The following is a 6,873-nucleotide window of genomic DNA, read 5'->3' as shown; positions in this document are numbered from 1 at the left end:
TTATCTTCATAGAAGGGTCAGCACTGATTAAGCACCATGGATTGCTGGGTCCTGCTGGCTGCTAAAGGGCTACTCCTGTATAGAAAAGGCCAAATCCTTGTGTGCTGACCCTGAATGCTAGAACAGCCCCAGATACTCTCTATTACTGCAAGAGGAAACAGTTAGTGTAACTAAGCCAGGTCATATAAAAGACACAGCTAAGCAGGCTGTAAAATCTGCTCTCAGAGCAAGAACAATATCCCAAACCACATGCATGTGTAGGCTGATGCTGGTAAGACCGGGCCTACTGGTACGTTCTGTAACACTGGTACAGAAATACCTGCTCCACTAAAACCCTCCCTTGCATAGACACAGCCCTGGGCTACCCTAGGCTTTTCCCCTTCAGATGCCTCTCTGGAGCAGCTCCACTGGTAACCCTATTGGGAGCCCTAGTAGAGACAAGCTGATGCCATTCTAAGCACTATGTCATCTCTCTAGACCCTCCCTTGAGCAGGGTTAGGTGCATGCTGGTTAAAAAGTGAGGAGTGCCCAGTCTGCCTAAGTGCTAGCACTGGTGGAATTGCATGGCTGCTAGCAAGGGTGAGAAATGTCTAGCGTGGATAGACATAGCCAAAATCCGAGGCAATGAAAGTATTGGTGAAGGTGACAGGTCAGAAAATGGAATGTGGTTGTAAATGGGCACTTCCAATTGCTCCAGCATCTTTGCATTTCCCATTTCTCTGCCATGTAGGCTATGGTCCTTCAGAGGTACCTTCAGAGGTACCGCACAAACTCCCGAGGTCTAATGAGCCCCTGGATCAGTACATGGGGCTTTAGCAAGCCTGATGGGGGGTTGTGTGCATCCATGGCACACACTTTGGCAAGTGACAAATTCACCCCAGAAGATCAGCAAATTATCTGGCATCAGACTGTGCAGAGGGCCAGCATAAGATGTGTTTAACGCATTGGCAAAACAGATTATGAGACTCATCAATAAAAAATGGGACTGATTTTGGATGCTTTGTGGGTGAGGTTTGCAAGAAGGAAGAGTCTGAGGCTTAACAATGGTTCCCAAAAGTTTAGGTCAAATCCAATCAAAATGAATTTGCACAAAAATCTGAGAACTAATGTTATTAAAACTACACACAGGGCATTTACAATGACAAGCTTCTATACAATTCAGGCGAACACATTTCACTGGTAATAAAACCAATCTGAATGCTTGAAAGCAGTTTGCACTTTTATTGAACAAGAACAGTTTCAACAAGGACTTTATCATAAAGCCAGAAGGAATGAGACAGTGACACAGTGATCTCGCCTGCAGAACTTGCTCTACTCACATTCATTTGACTCATTTTGATGTCTCTATGGCCTTTTGTTAGGATCATTGTTTTTTGTTTTGTGCCCTTATTGCCACAGTACGATTATATTTCTCTCAGCACACCAATAACAGTACTACGAGCTCTGTAGACCTGACTCCTAGTAATTTTTACCTGCACGAAGGAGGTATCCGACATTAACATGCAAAAAAACCCTTCAACCATCTAATCTATTGAGACATGTATGCAATGCTTATCACCTCTGGCATGAAGGTCTTACCAATATTTGGAAAATATCTTTTGGCAGCACTGTTACAACTGTCCCTTCCATGTTGTAACACTCCATGTTGTAACTGTGGCCTCCCAAAGATCAAACATATGGGATTTGTTCCACACTGACTGCCTGTTCCTGCCATCATAACTCAGGCACTGTTCCCATTGGAGCCCTGGGGAGATTCTCAGTGCTGACTGGTTTCCTGGAATTTCCTTTACTCTTCTATAGGACGGATCCAAAGCCCGGGTACTGGGGGAGCTGTGCTGTTACCTCTGCCCTGTAGACTCAATCAGGCTTCTGCTCTTCTGGGATCGCATGAGGTTGTTGATCTGGATTTTGATGTTACTATAGTCTTTGCCTGCCAGATTTGGCTTCCGCCTCTTTGCCGCTTTGAATGCTGCATTTACCAGATTGGGCGACAAGGCAGCTTTCTGGTGCGTGCCGGACACGTTGGCCTTTCCCCGCCACTGCTGGTAATAATCTCGCGGCATCGTGTGTCTGAACACTGCCAGGGCATACTTGGCAATGTCACCCTCGGCCTTCTCAAACAGTCTCCTGTCCTCCTCGGGGGAGATGCGCAGGAGGGAGCTGTTGGGTATGCTGGCTGCTGCAGGAGGGTTATGGGGCCGAGACTGTCCCTCGGGGGTAGATGAAACCTCTCCTGATTCCACAGCCTCAGGGTGTCCAGCTGGCAAATTGATCTCAGTCCCTTCACAGTCCATTGCCCTCATTTCATCCATCTCTGCCAGGGGTATCTGAATCTCCCCTACCTTGGGAATCAGGACAGTGCCTGTGGGGAGTCCAGTCACATCTGGGAATGGGGCTCGCGCGAGACCAGCCAGTCTGGACTCCATTGTGGACACTTTCTTTGTCAAATCTTGGACACGTTCACCTAGACTCTGATTCTCTCTTGTCACTTGCTGCAGCGCCTGGGTCAGTAAGCAGACGGTTGTGTTCCCACGTGGCAGCGACGGTTTGAAAAAGATGCCTGCAGGTGGTGATTCCTCCATCCTGGGCAAATCCTTGTGGGAGGCTCCACTCTCAGCAATAATTCTTTGCAACTGAAACACATATAAATAATATATCCGATTAGCGTGCAGCCTGCGTGAAGCGCTATAGTCCATACATCCTGTGTTTGGTGTGTTTAGAGTCCTAATAGGGGTGGGGTGGGCGACAGGAACATCTATTCACCCAGGCCAGTGTCCTGCAAGCACTTACACCTGTTCTTCACCTGATGCACATGAGCGGTCCAGTTGTATATGCTTGCAGGATTGGGCCCCAAGCTTATAAAGGACAGGCTCCCATTGCATTACTTGGTTTGCAAAGGGCCACACGGAGGAGCCAATGCTGTCTTAGTCTGTGATTTCAACACCAGCATCACTGCCTACCACTCACTCCCTGGTTGCACAAGTACTACTGAAGCTTGCTTGGCCTGTACTAGCCACAGCCCCAGTTTCTAGCATGGGGGGGGCAATAGAGGGAACAGCTGAATGCTGTCTGTCTGCGTCTCTGCTTGCAGTTAAGCTGCATCCAGCACTGGTCTGGCTGCAGACACAGGTATAATTTGTGGCGTAGAGCAGCCCTGTAAAGTGGAGAGATCACGTATAAGTAGGTGGGAGGGTAAAGGAACAGGTCCTCTGCCTCTTTATAGTTCTAAGAATAGCAACCACAGCCTCTCTGCAGAAATCTTGGCCCATTCCCAACATGTGTGTGCACCTGTACGTATTCAGAGCCAGCACAGATCCACCATCAGGGCATGGCCAGGAGTGCAGGGGGTCCTGTGTATGTGCACTCCACCCCCTCCACTCTCCAGTCGTAGAGGGCTGCTCAGGGGTGTCTGCAGCACAAAAGGGCCAGTGGGAATCCCTGCTGGTTGGATTGGGTTTTAGTTTTGGAACAATTTCGTCAAAGGGACATTTCAGGCACTGCTGAATTACACATCAGATGTAAAAAACAAACCAACCAAACAACAATGATAGGTTCATAAAACTATTTAGTTCTAGCCCCATCATAGAATCATAGAATATCAGGGTTGGAAGGGACCTCAGGTCGTCATCTAGCCCAACCCCCTGCTCAAAGCAGGACCAATCTCCAGACCAATCCCCTAATTTAAACAATCTGGGTAAATTAACATGTCTGAATTTTTGCTTATCTGCACAGTGACAGTAGGCTGGTCAATTTCAGTATTTTTAAGTCCATTTCATATCAATAGCATACAGCCCCAATTAACTTCTCCATTCTAACAATGATCCTTTCAAATAAGAAGAATATTTAAATAAAAAAAACAAACAAGAAAATAAACTGCATTCATTCACTTAATGTTAGGAAAACATTTCTATTTATATCAGGGATTTTCTCCAGAAATTGATACAGGCTGCTTTTAAAAAAAAAAAAAAAAAAAAAAAAAAACACAAACACATGTGGGGCCAAATTAAAGATAACCCTAAAAAAATTGAGGGTAGAGTGAGGCACGTCTCTCTCCCCCCAAAAGTGAAAATATTCCATGATGATTTAAAGAATCGTTCCCCTGCAGCGTTTACAACTCTAACATTGCAATGTTTAGCTGGTGTAAGAGAACCAGGAGGAAAACTCACTACTGGTTTTTCTCTGGGCAAGCTAAGAGAAAGGCATGCAGGAAACAGCATAAACAGCTAAAAGGAAACTAGTTTTTAAGTTGTTTAACTGCTCTGTAATGAACAGTATAAGATTAATTTATAACGTTTACTCCAACAATGTGTATTCCAAAGAAAAGTGCATTAAGAAAATATTTATAAATACACCAATAGGTACATCTGATTACAGATAGGAGGGAGTCATTGACCGAATGCCTGCAATATCACATAGGAAACAGATAGTCTGGTAGAGTAGGACTTAAGGAAATGAAGCTCCAAACTGAATGCATTAGAAAACAGAACTTTCACAGCTGTTTTAAAATAATTTATCTTAAAACTTTGAAAGTCCTGTTAGCCACACAACAGCTGCAAATATTTCCTGCATTTCTTTGCAATCAAATAGACACTGCAATTTCTGATCCCTTACTCTACATCAGGGGTCAGCAACCTTTCAGAAGTGTTGTGCCAAGTCTTCATTTATTCACTCTAATTTAAGCTTTCGTGTGCCAGTCATACATTGTAATGTTTTTAGAAGGTCTCTTTCTATAAGTCTATAACATATAACTAAACTATTATTGTATGTAAAGTAAATAAGGTTTTTAAAATGTTTAAGAAGCTTCATTTAAAATTAAATTAAAATGCAGAGCCCCCTGGACCGGTGGCCAGGACCTGGGCAGTGTGAGTGCCACTGAAAATCAGCTCGCGTGCCGCCTTTGGCACGTGTGCCATAGGTTGCCTACCCCTGCTCTACATTATCAGGAAAAAGGTCCTATTGTGGAGGAATCAATAAATCGGCTGCTTCTGAAAGACCTGAAGGAGAGCTCTGTGTGGCTTGAAAGCTTGTTTCTTTCACCAACAAAAGTTGGTCCGATAAAAGATATCTCACTAAACTTGTGTCTCTGAGACCGTTCAGTTTTGGAGAAGGTAAAGCAGTAAAACATTTTGAAAAGGAATCATTTTAACATGCAGTGAAACCTACCTAAGATCATTTATACTGCAGTACTGATAATCACCAGTTTGGGCCTCATTGTGCAAGGGGCTGTATAAATTCATAAAAAAGGACAGTCTCTGCCCTAAAGGCAATAAGAAACAGACTTTTCTTAGTGCCTCTAGTGGCTGCTTAAGTTATGCTGTACATTCTAATTTAATTTAGGATTCATCTGCCATTTTCATTTTTAAACAAAGGACACTTCAAATTTGTCCTGCTTGGTTTCAAAATGCCAGTGAAATTTATTGTTATGACAACCCCAAACCTGTACCATTAGGAAACAAAGTTAAACTACATAGAAACAGAAGTGAGAGGCCTTTGCCCTTCGCTCACCTCAGACATCTATACCCCGAAGGCAGCCAGTTTCCCCCAGTCCCTTGCCCAAACCAAACGCACAGTGGGGTAAACAATACTGCAGAGAGACGATTACAGCATAGCTATTGGAATAAAGAAATAGCTCATACCTTGCTAAACCAGAACAGGAGGGACAGCCACAGCAGCAAGACTAGCAACAGGACTCAAGTGCTCTGAGGCCACAGAGGAACTGACCAAGGTAGATGTGCTTTATACAGGACCGGGCATTCTATGCTCCCCTTCTGATGCAATCATGTCACCATTGGCTGGATTTGAATCCTGGGGGCAGGGCTTCCAGAAAGTAACCAACATGTCAGAAGCTAGAGCTTTTACCCTTTGATCTCAGTTCTGAGGTGCTTACTGGGATAAACTGCCATTGACAGTAGATTTGGCTTTCTTGACAATAGGTTTGGGGGCTGAGTGGCTTGGAAAAGCCACTTTCACTTGCATCTCTAATGTAAAGGCCCAAGACTATTATTTTTCGTTGGACACTTTGTGACTCCCTCAACCCATCATTGTTTGCTCAATGTGCCACTCTATTTACAAACCTCCAGCAAGGCCACGTTCTCTCTACTTTCCAATCCTTGCACAACGTGACTGTCCCATTAGCCACAGGGTTTGATAATCACCGTATCTGTTACCCCCGCAAGAGACCTGAACATTCCCAAACTGTATTCAGCCCTGAAGATAAACAAGCAGTGGACATCCTTTGTCTGAGCTTTGTTAAGTCCTTGCAGCAAGGATATGGAGCAAGAGTTTTGGCAGCCAGGATACTGCTTTATCAGGGCTCCTTTGAAGAACATTAAACATGGGTTGGATTTGCTGAGCCTGAAACTTTGCATTCTGAGAACTCAGTTGACATGGGAACAAGCCCCAGAGTCCAATATTTTCTTATGGGAGTGAACGAACCATTGGTGACCTAAGGGAGTGAGAGAAGCAGCCCGAATCTGAGAGTGGAGGTTGCTATCTGGGGATGGTATTTTAATCTGACAGTGATTGGCAGGCCCTGACACTGCGGCCTGGCTCGAATCAAGCTGTCTTGCTGAGTCAGTGAATTGGAAGTTGGGGATGAAGACCTTGGGGCTTGCCTCACTTTATGGGACGGCAGGGGAGCCAGAGTTGGGATGGGAGGCACGGATGTGGGTAAGGGACACAGCATCCTCCCCCTACATGCCCTTCCCCACCTAGTATCCCTGGGACTCCCCACAGCAGGTTGGGGCTTTTCAGTCCAGGTGGGGGCAGGCTGGGAGTAGGCAGTTTCCATGGCTTTCTACCCTCCTAAGACATTGGGCATCTCAGTGCAAAGCTATTCTGGAGATAACGCTGCTAGGAGCAGCAGTGACTCCT

The 6,873-nt window shown here is 45.2% G+C and overlaps 1 protein-coding gene across 3 annotated transcripts in view; it reads right to left on the bottom strand.

Annotated features, from left to right (window-relative positions):
- Positions 1–1,199: 1,199 nt before the first annotated feature.
- LOC135975325 (uncharacterized) overlaps positions 1,200–6,873 on the bottom strand; it is a 41,776-nt gene continuing 36,102 nt past the window's right edge. For all 3 annotated transcript variants that reach the window (XM_065565811.1, XM_065565812.1, XM_065565814.1), the window contains one exon: positions 1,200–2,633. The gene's annotated coding sequence lies outside the window, so the exon portion shown is untranslated. The remainder of the gene's footprint in view (positions 2,634–6,873) is intronic.

This window comes from Chrysemys picta, chromosome 13 (genome assembly GCF_011386835.1).
Source record: "Chrysemys picta bellii isolate R12L10 chromosome 13, ASM1138683v2, whole genome shotgun sequence".
NCBI lineage: Eukaryota > Metazoa > Chordata > Testudines > Emydidae > Chrysemys > Chrysemys picta.
The sequence above is the reverse complement of the archived record's forward strand: the minus strand, read 5'-3'. Positions and strand labels throughout refer to the sequence as shown.